Source organism: Gymnoscopelus microlampas, assembly GCF_963454915.1.
Source record: "Gymnoscopelus microlampas genome assembly, chromosome: 14".
Taxonomy (NCBI): Eukaryota; Metazoa; Chordata; class Actinopteri; order Myctophiformes; family Myctophidae; genus Gymnoscopelus; species Gymnoscopelus microlampas.
In genome coordinates, this window is record NC_139951.1 from 51,456,223 (window position 1) to 51,468,673 (window position 12,451).

At 42.3% G+C, this 12,451-nt stretch overlaps 1 protein-coding gene and 1 pseudogene across 2 annotated transcripts in view; both read left to right on the forward strand.

The window, feature by feature from the left end:
- LOC311060426 (zinc finger RNA-binding protein-like) overlaps positions 1–12,451 on the forward strand; it is a 110,509-nt gene that overhangs the window by 34,310 nt on the left and 63,748 nt on the right. The window lies entirely within an intron of this gene.
- LOC311059591 overlaps positions 1–12,451 on the forward strand; it is a 65,939-nt pseudogene that overhangs the window by 33,592 nt on the left and 19,896 nt on the right. The window contains exons 3-5 of the transcript in view: positions 10,495–10,652; positions 11,219–11,342; positions 12,329–12,402. The product of the transcript in view is annotated as an uncharacterized misc_RNA (transcript). The remainder of the gene's footprint in view (positions 1–10,494; positions 10,653–11,218; positions 11,343–12,328; positions 12,403–12,451) is intronic.

The following is a 12,451-nucleotide window of genomic DNA, read 5'->3' on the forward strand; positions in this document are numbered from 1 at the left end:
CATTGTGGATCCATTGTTGAGGGAGTGGATCAGGATCCTGATGCAGGGACCTCCACACCCTGGTTGAATGCTACCAGAGGGTAAGAATTTAACCCTAGCACCACAAGAATATACCCTGACACCACCCTATATAACACTATACCCTGCCAGCATGTTACCAGAGGGTAAGACACCACAAAACGACACTATTTGAGATCCGCCTGATGCAAACACTGTACTCCTTTAAGTCCGCACTGAAGAGACACTTATTTACTCAAGCTTTTGGCAATTAATGTGTTTATTGTGTGTACTGTAAAGCGTCCTTGGGTTTCTGAAAGGCGCTATATAAATCCAAGTTATTATTATTATTATTTGAGATTCAAAACAGGTTCTATACACCCATATTGTTAAATGTAGGGTATGTGAGTTACTTTGGTTAAAATAAGTGTTAAATAGCTCTATATTGTGATAGTACTCATCCCTATAGAGTGTTTGTTCAGTAAAAGGAGTCTCTCCCATGTCTCTCCAGCTCTTTATTAAACAGAAAATGCCTTTTCAGTGCTCTCTCCTGATTGGCTTACATTTTGTCACCTACCTGAAAATGTGCTATATTCTGTTATATATATATATATATATATATATATATATATATATATTCTATAAGCTCACAACACATCGCAATGCGAAACGTTGTGAGCTTGTAGATCGGCTATTTCCACTACTTTAAAAAAAAGAGAGAAAATGATTAAATATGGCCTATTTTGGCCATAGTATATTATTTATTTTGATTATTGGTATCATTCATTTCTTTGTATATTTAAGTTATATGCCATATGCAATTTCTGTTTGCAAAGCCTAAACATAAATTAACGTAATTTATATATTCCAATGTTCACAGAAAAAAGACAATTAAATTGTTAATCGCAATTATTTGTAAGACAATTAATCGTCAAGTGGAATTTCATGATAGTCACTGATCTAGGATCTGATCCTTAGGCCTATACTCCTTACTATTGGTTGATTGTAACAGTTGTAAATACTCTGTTTCTCTCTCTGTTTCGCACTCTTCAACCTGCCACTCAGGTTGAAGAGTGCATCGCTGCATGTCTGGCTGACATCTCACAGTGGATATCTTCTCTTCTCACCACCTTAAGCTGAATCTAGACAAGACCAAGGTTCTCTTCTTCCCAGGTAAGTCCTGCCCCATGTAGGATCTCACTATTTCCATAGACAAACTCCCTGGTGGCTTCTGTTGGTGTTGTCCTGGACGGTCTCATTCAAGGCACACATGCAGCGGCCACTTGATCCTGTAGGTTTACACTCTATAACATTCGAACGATCAGACCCTTCCCTACCCAGGAATCAGCCCAGCTCCTTATCCTGGCTTCAGTCATATCAAAACTTGTAACTCGCTCCTTACTGGCCTCCCGGTATGTGCACTTAAGCCCCATCAAATAAAGCATGCCTGGTCTTCAACTAGTTTACAGACCTACAGAACCTACAGAAGTTCTCAGGTCTCCCCCCTTTTCAGCTCCCTCCATTGGCTCCCAGTTGTTGCCTGCACCGAGTACAAAACACTGATGCTGGCCTACAAAGCAACCAAAGTCATAGCCCCCCCCCATACCTTCACAAAGCCTGATCCAACCCTTCAACCCCTCCAGCTCACTCAGATTAGCTAACACAGGGAAGCTGTCAGAACCTTCCCTAAAACATCCGGGACAACGCTCCACACGTCCCAGACTCTTCTCCCTTCTGGCTCCCAAACTGTGGAATGAACTCCCCATTGCAGTTAGAACTGCAGACTCACTTCCAATATTCCGTCGTAATCTGAAGACTCACCTCTTCAGACTGAACCTCAGCCCTTAGCACTTCACTCTGTGGGACCCCCCCCCCCCCCCCCCCCCACATGATTTTGGGGGGGTCCTCAGCTAGTTTAACACCTAAAAAAAAGTAAAGAGAGAAAAGAAAATTTAATCAACAAACTATACTATAAAAACTGGTCAAACATTGGCCAAATTGGCAAATAATATAAGAAAGAAGCAAACATTTTGAAAATAGCCGATCTACAAGCTCACAACGCCTCAAGTTGCGAGTGTGAGGCGTTGTGAGCTTGTAAATCTGCTATTTTCACAATATTTATCTGTGGAACCGAGTCAAACTAAATGTCATGCCTCAACTACTACAATTCCAAATGCTTATCAGGGTGGTGGGGTCCCCAGTTCAAATATAATTATTTTGGGCGGTCACGGCCTGAAAAGGTTGAAGTTCCTATCACACAAAGATTTGGTGGCCCCCCTGTAGTAACTCTGAGGACCCCTTTGGGTCCAGGACCCCCTGTTGAAGACCCATGGTTTAGACTGATGCTAGGTTCTTGGTTTACCTGTGATCCTAGTGTACTGAGGCACTACACTGGCTCACTGCATTCTATGTACTGTATGTGTTTATCTTGCTTAATGTGAGTCGCTCTGGATAAGAGAGTCTGTCACTGATCTAGGATTTGATCCTTACTCCTTCCTATTGGATGATTGTCATCAGTGGAGTGTTCTACCGTGTTACGCTGTAAACGTCATATACCGTGCAGATTTTTTGGGGAAAAAGTGTATATTGTCTAGTTTCTACTAACCATTTCATCCATTGAAAACACGCTAGCGTATACCCACGACCATGTGCATGTGGTCGTGGGTATATGCATTAAATAATTATCGTATACCCCCCTCAGTGCAGGCTGTTTGTGTGTGTGTGTGTGTGTGTGTGTGTGTGTGTGTGTGCGCGCACACACTTAATGTTACTTGTTAACTTCTTTGAACATAGTTGTACATTAGAGGTGAATTCTGAGTCACTCACAAAGGGCCGTGGTTGACCCAACATACCACAGGTGGACGCTAAACTATAATAACCTTCCCCACCACCCCACAAGCCCCAGTGCGACCGCTCTGGCTGCTCTGTCTATCGCTGTAGGATCTGATCATTATTCTACTGTTGTAAAAGAGCAACAGTGAAATGAATGGATTATAAATATCACTGTGTGCATCGGTTTGTGACCTATGACCTTTGTGTTTGACCTCAGTGTGGATCCATTTTGAGGGAGTGGATCAGGATCCTGATGCAGAGAACTCCACCTTCTATAGACCATAGTATATTATTTTTTGTGGATTATTGGTATCATTCATTTCTTCTTATATTTAAATTTGCATATTGCCATATGCAATTTTTGTTTACAAAGCCTAAAAGCTAAACATAAATGTAATTTATACATTCCAATGTTCACAGAAAAAAAGACAATACAACTGTTAATCTCAATTATTTGTAAGACAATTAATGGTCAAATGGAATTTCATGATCATGATAGTCACTGATCTAGGATCTGATCCTTATACTCCTTACTATTGGTTGATTGTAACAGTTGTAAACACTCTGTTTCTCTCTCTACCCTCTGCCACTCAGGTTGAAGAGCCTCGCTGCATGTCTGGCTGACATCTCACAGTGGATGTCTTGTCTTTTCACCACCTTAAGCTGAACCCAGACAAGACCGAGCTTCTCTTCTTACTAGGTAAGTCCTGCCCCATGCAGGATCTCACTATTTCCATAGACCAGTGGTTCTCAACCAGTGGTCCGGGGTCCACAAGTGGTCCTTGGGGGGGGGGGGTACCAGGGGGTCAATCATTTTAACCACTTAGCCTTGGCTATTCAAAAATAGCAGATATACAAGCTCATAGTGCGGCACAGACTGTCCCGCTATGAGCTTGTAAATCTGCTATTTTTGAAAAATCTTGAAAATGTGTGCTAATTTTTGAATATATATTTTTAAGCACATTTGTAATTCAAATCTTTGCTTTTGGGGGTCCCTGCCACAAAAACAATTCAGATGGGTGTCCGTGGCCAAATGTATATCAATTTAGGGGTCGTTGGCATGAAAAAGGTTGAAAACCCCTGCCATAGACAACTCCCTGGTGTCCTCTGTTGGTGTTGTCCTGGACAGTCAGCTCTCATTCAGAACCTTGGTGTTGTCCTGGACAGTCAGCTGTAATTCAAGGCACACATTGCAGCGGCCACTCCATCCTGTAGGTTTACACTCTATAACATTGGAAGGATCAGACCCTTCCTCACCCAGGAGTCAGCCCAGCTCCTTATCCTGGCTTCAGTCATATCAAAACTTGACTACTGTAACTCGCTCCTTACTAGCCTTCCGGCATGTGGACTTAAGCCCCATCAAATAAAGCGTGCCTGGTTTTCAACTAGCTAACTAGTTTTCAGGTCTCCCCCCATTTCAGCTCCCTCCATTGGCTCCCAGTTGCTGCCTGCACCGAGTACAAAACACTGATGCTGGCCTACAAAGCAACCAAAGTCATAGTCCCCCCCCATACCTTCATAAAGCCTGATCCAACCCTACAACCCCTCCCTGCTCACTCAGATCAGCTAGCACAGGGAAGCTGTCAGAACCTTCTCTAAAACATCCGGGACAACGCTCCACACGTCCCAGACTCTTCTCCCTTCTGGCTCCCAAGATGTGGAATGAACTCCCCATTGCAGTTAGAACTGCAGACTCACTTCCAATGTTCCGTCATAATCTGAAGACTGAGCCTCAGCCCTTCAAGCACTTCACTTTCCTCATACTCCTTCAGTCATTATTTCCACCATAACCAGCTTACATTAGTAACTACAAAGTGGGCTGTGGCTGGTCGACTAACACAGTGGTTCTCGGGGTCCCCAGCTAGTTTAATACCTGCAAAAAAAGAAAGAAAGAAAAAGACCATTACTCATCAAAAACAAACTACTAAAAACAAAAAACAATTACAAAGGGTGGGGGTCCCCAAAAATATTATTATTTTGGGGGGTCACAGGCTGAAAAGGTTGAGAACCACTGGACTAACACTCTAGCCTGGAGGAGAAAAGAGCGTGAGACCCTTCACATTCTGCTCCATTGATGCTACAGTATAGTGACTGACCTAGATATGACGACCATGCAGACACACCCTGGTCATTTGTTCTCATGTGTTTGTTACTTAGGCTTGTTTTTTCTTGACCACAATGTTAAAAATGTTAATTTAGATAGCATGATATTTAGACAGATACAAGGTTCATTGTTTACCTGGAATCCTATAGTTTCAATGTACAGATAACATTGTGTGGCAGATCAAACCTTCTCATAGATTTCACAGATAGCTTCATAGCCTTGTTTGACAGCACTGTCATCAGTGTTGTGTTGCATTCATGTTAATGTGTATTTTCAGACATTTAACCACTTAAACCCTCAATACTTAGAAAACTTGACCTTTGGCTCTGTACTTGGTTCTGTTCATTTTTCCCTCTACACCAAATCTCTGTGATGCGTTGTGAGCTTGTAGATCGGCTGTTTTACGGCGAATGTTTCCACCAGAATAGAATAGAATAAATACCTAAAAGTTTTACTTGAGTACAGTACTGAAGTACTTAGTTACTTTCCACCACTGTTAACTTCTTTGAACACAGTTGTAGATTAGAGGTGCAATCTGAATCACTCACAAAGGGCCGTAGTTGACCCAACATACACAGGTGAGCGCTAAACTACAATAACCTTCCCCACCACCCCACAAGCCCCAGTGTGACCGCTCTGGCTGCTCTGTCTATGGCTGTATTCTACTGTTAAAAGAGCAACAGTGAAATTAATGGATTATAAATATCACTGTGTGCATCAGTTTGTGACCCATGTCCTTTGTGTTTGACCTCAGTGTGGATCCATTCTTGACGGAGTGGATCAGGATCCTGATGCAGGGAACTCCACCTTCTATAGACCATGCACACCCTGATTGAATGCTACCAGAGGGTAAGAATTTAACCCTAGCACCACAAGAATATATGCCCTGACACCACCCTAACACCACAAAAATATACCCTGACACCACACTAACACTAGCCTGGCATTGGCCAGACTGATTAGAGTGAAGATACTAGGTTCATTGTTTACCTGGTATCCTATATTCAATGTACAGATGAAATTGTGTGGCAGATCAAACTTTCACAGATAGCTTCATAGACTTGTTTGACAGCACTGTCATCAGTGTTGTGTTGCATTCATGTTAATGTATTAGTGTATTTTCAGACATTTAACCACTTAAACTCTCAATACTTACAAAACTTGACAGTTTGGCTCTGTGCTGTTCATTTTCCCCTCTACACCAAATGTCTGGGATGCGTTGTGAGCTTGTAGATCGGCTATTTTACGGTGAATGTTTCGACCAGAATAGGGATGCTAAATAGGGTTCAAGTGGTTAACCCATTAAAACCGTGAAAAGCATCTGTGTCATTTTAGATGTTGCTATGTACTGTATGTACATAGCAACAGGATTTTTGTTTAAATTTTTGGGAAAATTAGGAAGATTTTCTGAAAATGTAGGTTAGGATTTAGAAGGCGTTTTTAGCGTAGGGTTACTGTGTGTGTGTGTGTGTGTGTGTGTGTGTGTGTGTGTGTGTGTGTGTGCGCGCGTGCGCGTGCACACTTAACCCCTTTAGAATCATGAAAATGTGTGCAAATCTTTGTATGTATATATATTTTTGTAGGGGAACGTTTGTAACTCAAATATTTGATTCTGGGGGATTCGCCAAATGTCTTCTATCTAAATCAGTGAAACGTATGATGACATGAAACCTTTTCATGTCAAGGACCCCCCAAAATGATATGTATTTGGCCGCAGACCCCCATCTCAAAATACGTTGTTCCACAGGATCTGATCATTATTCTACTGTTGTAAAAGAGCAACAGTGAAATGAATGGATTGTAAATATCACTGTGTGCATCGGTTTATGACCTATGACCTTTGTGTTTGACCTCAGTGTGGATCCATTGTTGAGGGAGTGGATCAGGATCCTGATGCAGGGACCTCCACACCCTGGTTGAATGCTACCAGAGGGTAAGAATTTAACCCTAGCACCACAAGAATATACCCTGACACCACCCTATATAACACTATACCCTGCCAGAATGTTACCAGAGGGTAAGACACCACAAAACGACACTATTTGAGATCCGCCTGATGCAAACACTGTACTCCTTTAAGTCCGCACTGAAGAGACACTTATTTACTCAAGCTTTTGGCAATTAATGTGTTTATTGTGTGTACTGTAAAGCGTCCTTGGGTTTCTGAAAGGCGCTATATAAATCCAAGTTATTATTATTATTATTTGAGATTCAAAACAGGTTCTATACACCCATATTGTTAAATGTAGGGTATGTGAGTTACTTTGGTTAAAATAAGTGTTAAATAGCTCTATATTGTGATAGTACTCATCCCTATAGAGTGTTTGTTCAGTAGAAGGAGTCTCTCCCATGTCTCTCCAGCTCTTTATTAAACAGAAAATGCCTTTTCAGTGCTCTCTCCTGATTGGCTTACATTTTGTCACCTACCTGAAAATGTGCTATATTCTGTTATATATATATATATATATATATATTCTATAAGCTCACAACACATCGCAATGCGAAACGTTGTGAGCTTGTAGATCGGCTATTTCCACTACTTTAAAAAAAAGAGAGAAAATGATTAAATATGGCCTATTTTGGCCATAGTATATTATTTATTTTGATTATTGGTATCATTCATTTCTTTGTATATTTAAGTTATATGCCATATGCAATTTCTGTTTGCAAAGCCTAAACATAAATTAACGTAATTTATATATTCCAATGTTCACAGAAAAAAGACAATTAAATTGTTAATCGCAATTATTTGTAAGACAATTAATCGTCAAGTGGAATTTCATGATAGTCACTGATCTAGGATCTGATCCTTAGGCCTATACTCCTTACTATTGGTTGATTGTAACAGTTGTAAATACTCTGTTTCTCTCTCTGTTTCGCACTCTTCAACCTGCCACTCAGGTTGAAGAGTGCATCGCTGCATGTCTGGCTGACATCTCACAGTGGATATCTTCTCACCACCTTAAGCTGAACCCAGACAAGACCAAGGTTCTCTTCTTCCCAGGTAAGTCCTGCCCCATGTAGGATCTCACTATTTCCATAGACAAACTCCCTGGTGGCTTCTGTTGGTGTTGTCCTGGACAGTCTCATTCAAGGCACACATGCAGCGGCCACTTGATCCTGTAGGTTTACACTCTATAACATTCGAACGATCAGACCCTTCCCTACCCAGGAATCAGCCCAGCTCCTTATCCTGGCTTCAGTCATATCAAAACTTGTAACTCGCTCCTTACTGGCCTCCCGGTATGTGCACTTAAGCCCCATCAAATAAAGCATGCCTGGTCTTCAACTAGTTTACAGACCTACAGAACCTACAGAAGTTTACAAAACACTGATGCTGGCCTACAAAGCAACCAAAGTCATAGCCCCCCCCCATACCTTCACAAAGCCTGATCCAACCCTGCAACCCCTCCCGCTCACTCAGATTAGCTAACACAGGGAAGCTGTCAGAACCTTCCCTAAAACATCCGGGACAACGCTCCACACGTCCCAGACTCTTCTCCCTTCTGGCTCCCAAACTGTGGAATGAACTCCCCATTGCAGTTAGAACTGCAGACTCACTTCCAATGTTCCGTCGTAATCTGAAGACTCACCTCTTCAGACTGAACCTCAGCCCTTAGCACTTCACTCTGTGGGGACCCCCCCCCCCCCCCTCAGCTAGTTTAACACCTAAAAAAAAGTAAAGAAAGAAAAGAAAATTTAATCAACAAATTATACTATATAAACTGATCAAACATTGGCCAAATTGGCAAATAATATAAGAAAGAAGCAAACATTTTGAAAATAGCCGATCTACAAGCTCACAACGCCTCGAGTAGCGAGTGTGAGGCGTTGTGAGCTTGTAAATCTGCTATTTTCACAATATTTATCTGTGGAACCGAGTCAAACTAAAAACCATGGGTCTTCAACAGGACCCCCTGTTGAAGACCCATGGTTTAGACTGATGCTAGGTTCTTGGTTTACCTGTGATCCTAGTGTACTGAGGCACTACACTGGCTCACTGCATTCTATGTACTGTATGTGTTTATCTTGCTTAATGTGAGTCGCTCTGGATAAGAGAGTCTGTCACTCCAATGCTTCTGCCTCCACCCACAACTCCTCCTACCTGAAGCCGGTCAACATAGTGAGCGGTGGCGGGGGGGGGCTCGGCAAGAACGCGCTCGGCAACAGTCTGTCGTCTGCCAACTCCACCGCCCCCCCCCCACCCCCCCGTCAAGAAGGCCTCCGCCCCCAAGATCAACTCTGTCGGTCAGTAGGTCAGTAGGTCCCCTTTGAATTTTGACGTCTCCTGGCGGTATTTGACAATGACTTCATTCTTCACCTTGTTGCCATTATGTTCTGTACTGTGTTTTTGCTGTATTCCTGTTTGATTAGTATAGCTCTATATTGAACCAGTTCAACCACATGAATCCTAGCGTCCCTATTCGGGGCTTGTCGTAATAGGCAAACATTCAGTGAAAACAAAAATCGTCTCACTACACGTCACGAGGCATTGTGTGAGCTTGTAGATCGGCAGAGATTGATGAGTGATAGAAAAGGACGGGGCCAATTACAGACCCCTTGCACACCCATCTAAGTATATAGGGTTTAAGTCATTGAACCCCTATGTACTTATCACACAATGAATAAAGAAAACTACTTCCATTTTCACTTTAAAAATGATAAAACATTTTTTTTTTGACAATTTGCACTTATAATGACGTGCCCAAAATAGGGACACCAGGTTGAAAGTGGTTCAAACACTCATCACTAATAAAGAGTGAAGCTGGTTTCACAGAGCGTGCTTTGCACTCAAAGGCTACATGCCAATGTCTGGATAAGTCTCTGCCAACTTGTGTAGTGATGGACGGCGACCAGGCGTGCGTTTCCAAACATAACATTTCTTGAAGTTCTGTGCCTTGTAGAATGACAAGTGTATAACCTAGTTTAACCATGCAGTCAAATGGCCAATAGTTCACTCCTGGCCCTTGCAAATGGAAACGGTCATTGTTTTCCTTTTTTATTATTTTTTATTGTGATTTATTGCATTTGTATGCTGTCCATTAGTCAAAGCATCTGTGGACTAGTGACTCCTCAGTAAAATGTAAAATGGAATGTCATAGTTTTAAGTAAACCAATACTCAGAATCTTTGAATGGGATTGTGTGTTAATAGTGATGTTTTGTTTGCTTTTGCATGATCAAAATTTTGATTTGCAAATTCTTATCGGTTAATCAATTCATTTTTTGTGTGTATTTACGATTAGAGGTTGGGTGTTCACTAATGTCTATGGTAAGTTTACGGTAACTTTTGATTGAAAAATAAGGCCCTGCTACAAATAATAACTTCTCTAGCTGTGGTCTTTTGGAGCAGTAAGGATGAAGTCATTAGTAGACACAATTTCGGGTTTTATCGTATTTGTTGGCTGTTCACTTCATCCAATGCCATCTGCAAACTCACAACACCTTGCATCGCCTATTTTCGCCACTAAATAGACAATTTATGAAATATTGGAAGAGGGTTTGTGCCCAATAGCAATGGTCTGAGACTAAAGAACCCTACCTCCCCCTTCGCCCCTTGCAGGAGGAAACAAACTGCAGACCACGGCGAAAGCGGATGAGATGAAGGCGGCGGAGATATCCAAGCCAACGCCACCCTCCATGGCTGCCCCAGAGATCAAGAATGATGTCTCTGATTGGCTGTCTGCGGCGGTGCTAGCTGCACACGACTACGTTGAAGAGGTATTCTGACAGTTCACTTGGGTGTTGCTTGCCAAAAATAACTGATCTACATGCTAACACGTCGCATCACGACACATTGTTAGCTTGTAGATCAGTTATTTTTGTGAGTATAAATTATAGCCTATTGTTAAATTGTCCTTTTTTTTAGTAAGGCAAAAAAGTGTGCACAACTGCAGCAGCCCAAATAGGGAGACAGCTGTTTTTTGTTTAACAAACCCCACTGGCCATGAACCAGAGGGGAAGGCCAGTGCTGTGGATGTGGGGATGTAATCGTTCTATATTGCACTCCATCAAACACAAGTATAAAAGAGTTAAAATGAAGACTGGCTCTGAGTCTGCCGTACAATTGTATTTTTACGGCGTTGCTCGGCCATACCCTACCTGTCTATGAGAGGGTCTGTGTGTCACAAACCACAGGACCGATCAGTGCTAAACTTTGCAATTTGCATGCACGCTACACAGAATTAACTCCACATTGGAGCCATGCTGTTGGATCCTATAAGAGTTCAAGTTAAAACCCACTGCTTTAGAGGGAATTGAACATTTTGTGTTACCCATCTCCTTAGGTCCGCAACAATGAAGGCAAAGTCATCCGCTTCCACTGCAAGCTGTGTGAATGCAGTTTCAACGATCCCAACGCGAAGGAGATGCATCTGAAGGGAAGGAGGCATCGACTGCAGTACAAGGTTGGTACATTTTCATAGGTGCAGGCACAAGTTTTATTATGCCTAATGTATTATCTTTGGCTGATGTCGCTTGCTGATCAGAACTGATCTTCAAGTCATGTTTTAGCTGGGACAACGTTATTTTTTAGCATGACAGGTTTTTAGAACGAAGCGAGTAATCTACACGACCCAGGACACTAGACTGAACTATTTTGAATGGTTAAAAAACAATGAGTCATAAGTTGATCATGCCGTCATCTGTCCTGACATATACCTGTGACATGCACACAGGTATATTTTTGTACTTTGAAATGATCTTTGTTTCTATACGCCCAATGTAAGTAAAAGAGAGAAAGTGTCTGAGGAAGAACTTTGTTGGTGTGTGGATCCTTCCGTATCTAATGTGAGCTTTTTACATTACACTTGCCACAAACATTCCTCTCTTGCTAATCACACTTGTTATGTCAACATTATTGCTAGATTCAGTGAGCCCCTCTGCAAGCAATTCCAATTTCCTTAAATATACTTGGCCACCAAATGTAGTGGCCTGTAGGACCAGACTGAGGAACTTGAAGGGGTCCTTGGGGGGGTTCCAGGGGGTCCCCAGCTTGATTGATTGCTAGGAACCAAATGGACCCGTAGTGGTCCATTTGGTTCCATTTACACACTCAGACTGATGCCTTGCCATGTAGATTGGGCTCCCAGAGATGAGAATCGTATGAAATGGGGGTCCGCGACCTCATGCAAAACAAACTGGGGGTCCTCAAAATGATAAAGGTTGATAATCACTGCGCAAAAATCTATGTACACTTGTTTCTTAATGGTTTGTATCTGTCTCTCTTTCTCTCCCATCCACCCCTGTCTCTCTGTCCAATGGTTCCTCGCTGTCTCTCATTCTTTCTCTCTCTCTGACTCCTCTCTCTACGCCACACTCTCTATCAACCCTATCTCCCTGTGTGTATCTTTCTCTCCCACCTCTACCGGGTTCCTCTCATCATGCTGTCCCTCCAGGTACAGACGGCGCGGCCTCCAGCTACCATGTCAAACAGTTGGAGGAGCAGAACGGCAGGCTGAAGGAGGCCTTGGTCAGGTCAGTCAAAATGTGTACATCTGTTTAAAAACAACAGCAGTTGA